Source organism: Eumetopias jubatus, unplaced genomic scaffold (genome assembly GCF_037043125.1).
Source record: "Eumetopias jubatus isolate StellerSeaLion01/CBP00866 unplaced genomic scaffold, mEumJub1_p1.0 scaffold_14, whole genome shotgun sequence".
In the NCBI taxonomy this organism is placed as follows: Eukaryota; Metazoa; Chordata; class Mammalia; order Carnivora; family Otariidae; genus Eumetopias; species Eumetopias jubatus.
The window spans coordinates 69,844,068-69,847,461 of record NW_028274820.1 but is presented as its reverse complement, the minus strand read 5'-3'; the positions used below and the strand labels follow the sequence as shown (position 1 = coordinate 69,847,461).

Sequence of the window (3,394 nt, the reverse complement as noted above, 5' to 3'; positions counted from 1 at the left end):
AAAATACCCACTTATAAATTTTATGCTAATTCAAAATGAATAATTTACTCATTAGTGTTTACTCAAAAGACTCAATGTTTTTATTTAACTTCTAGTTTCTTTAACTTGAATAGGAACAGAAAATCTCTTAAATGAAAAACAGTCTTACTATGAAATGACTTTAGTCAGACAGTACACGTTTTTTCCCTTTAAGTAAGAAGCTGAATTAAATGAATGAAAATAGCCGAGTATCAACAGAACCTCCATGAGTTAAGGAAACAGTATTTGCCGTAAAAGAGGAAAAATGCACATAAAAGGCAAAATTTAGAAGATTATGAACTCTAGACTACTACCAGTGTTTATAATTTTCCACTCTATATAATTGCAATTTCTCATTTCTGATTTACAGAGACTGTGTACCACAGTAACCTAGGAATGTTGCTTCTGCATCATGCATGCAGATCAAATACCCTTGTGTTCATTAGATGAACTGAATCACCATCCAGCCATGCTACCAGGCAAAGGCTTACCCTAGAGCACCACTGCCTGCCCAGGAATGTGCACTGCTGTGCGGGGGGACGCAAAAAAGAACCTCAGAGACTAGCCTCTGTGTGTGGATGCAATATTAAAATAAACTAAAAAAAGCAGAGCGTCTGTGAGATGTTACAGGTAAAACCTCATTTTAATGTTGAACATTGCAGTCCCAAATACCTTAAAAGTTGAGAAGTTAGCCATGTGACACCAAAATTTTCACTGAAGATAGGTACAGGGCTTAAAGTGTGGCACACATGAAGACATGGTGCGGGGAATCATTTCATCTAAAAAGGGAGAGAAATTTCCCTCTTTTCTTTTTTCACAAATAGGATTTTTTTATTTGTCACCATTAAATGTCTGACTTTTAAACAGATTCTTGGACTGCTGGCTCATATCCATCAGCTCGCTCAACTTTAGCACCGGTCTCATCCCCAGTAGCTTTTCCAGAACCACTACCTTCACCATGAAGCTCCATGAGCTTTCCCAATTCAAACTTGGGCTTCTTCAGCATTTTTACTTTTCTAACTAAGACATCATGAAGTGGATAAATAGACTGACAAGCCTTTTCTATATCTTTTCTGATGCTGTCTGGAATCAATTTATTGACCACTTCTTTCAAGTCATTTGTTTGCACCTCTCGGGTCATGATTTCCATCATCTTTTTCCGAATTTGACGGACCTGTTGGTGCTGAGCATAAGAGGTCTTCCGAATCTGATTATTGCATTTTTTAGTAAAACCAACACAAAATAGACAAAACAAATAACCATCGGTAGTCTTGACATCAACATGAGCTTCAATCATGGTCTGCCATTTTTTGACCATGTAGCACATTTTGTCACGGGTAAGATCCATGCCATGGAAATTAGTCAGGCAGTTTTTGCCCTGAACATCTTTAGTAATTAGCTTGAATTTTCTAAATGCAACTTCATCATTCTGCAAATCAGCAAGGCTCACTTCAAAAACCCGACCCTTGAGGCCATCAGATGCAATTTTGGTTCCTTGAGTTCTTGTGACTAATGTTTTTCCAATATTTCTTATATTGAACATAGCTGGTGCTTTCACATCATACCAATCTTTCTTAGAAAATGGATCAACCACTTTCTTCTTGGCTCCCTTTTTGCCGCCTTTCGTAAGGCACTTGTTCTTGCCGACCGCCATGGCGCTGCTCAGGGAGCCAAAAGGCAGAAATTTCCCTCTTAATATGTTATGCCACATGCACAGAAAACACATGTGGGTAATCATCCATAACAACTATTTTAAAGTTTTGGGCAAATAATACTCATTTTTAAACAGTGCTTCTTTGAGGAACTGTAATTATGAAATTTTCATGTAGATTTTTGAACACAAATATTTTCATTACAGAAAAAAATTGAAATTTCAAAAAGCACTTTACCTCTCCACTTAAAATAATATATCCTTGGTCAAAATATATATAATTTTTCATTAAAGAAAGTATGACTGCAGAATTATTAATAAAAATATATTGGAATAGTAAACATCCTGAAATAGTGTCAGTTCTTAAATGCCATTCCCTGGTTTAAGTGGAAAAAAATGTCCAAAGTTATTTCCTCATTTATTTTAATGCAATGCAAGGCTTTACCTTCATAGAGAGACAAATTCATTTTAATAATTTAGTTACATTACAATCATTTTATGTTCACCATTTCTGTGTCACTGCCATTTTAAAACTGTTCTCCTTAAGGGACAGCCACTTTCTGCCTTGATCTTTCTCACCTGTCCTTTCCTTTCTATCACAGGCTTAATTTTAATTTTAAAGATCCCTGCTCTACTGGATTATTGCTAACATTCTCCTCAGAACCCAGAGAAGGCTGGGACATAATGCTGCCTAATTCCAGTAGTTTCTAAGGGCTTGGAAAGAGGAGAGACCTCTGGAATAAGGAAGTCACGTAACTATCCAAAGACCGTTGGAGGTGAATGAATAAACTATAACTCTACCAGCTTTGTGGTGTTGTCTGAGTCAAGAACAAATTCTTCAGGATCATCACATCATTCTTATTGAATTGTTCTGTTTTCTAATGTTAGCTGGTCATATGTAAAATAGCTTCACACCTCAGCTTTAGATCCCATCATTCTACTAAATGAGTCAAAATTCTGATTTGTCATTTAATCTGCACTATTTACCATTCTCAGCAGATGAAATGTGCCTAAATTAACAAATGATGGCTATGTTCCTAGAGCTCTATGCATCAGGTTCTAACAGCCTCATCCTCACCATCCTCACTATTGTTAGGTAAAATGTCATTATTTTCTTAGAATTGTTCACGCTTTGTAGATACACTCTCATTTGACCATAATCACAGTCGTAAGCAAAAAGAATTGAGATGACTAATTTCCTCGGTTTAATCAACACAATTCAGGTTCTGACCAATGTGTTTATCTTATTATTTGATAGAACTCTACACAAGACTAACTCCAGTCTAATTGTGAATTAGGCAAAATTTTTACTTTGCTTACTTGCTTCTACCAAGATATATAAAAAAATACATTCTTCCTCCTGACTTTGCTCCATTTCCTTCCTTATGTTCTTTCCCTGATTTTCCCGTCTCCTTTATTTAGTGTCTGGGGCACCTAAGAAATTAAGTGACAAAATAGTTAACCCTAAAAATAAGCCTTTATCTTTTTATGAAAACAAAAACTATATTTCATTTGATCCTTATAAATATCTTGCATGTAATCTCCATTTGCCATTTCTTAGTTATAAGTAACTTTTCCAAAGTCACATAATGAGAGTCCTTAAAGAATCTTTAATCTAGACTCTGAAAGCTAGACTCTCCACAGTATGTGCATTGAAGAAGAGGGTGTCTGGGGAGAATAATGTTTAATACAAATGAGTGAAAGCTTAAAGAGTGGGACTTTATG

General features: G+C 35.7%; 1 pseudogene; it reads right to left on the bottom strand.

Moving 5' to 3' along the window:
- Positions 1 to 860: 860 nt before the first annotated feature.
- On the bottom strand, positions 861 to 1,680 carry LOC114210639 (small ribosomal subunit protein eS1 pseudogene; annotated as a pseudogene).
- Positions 1,681 to 3,394: the final 1,714 nt, after the last annotated feature.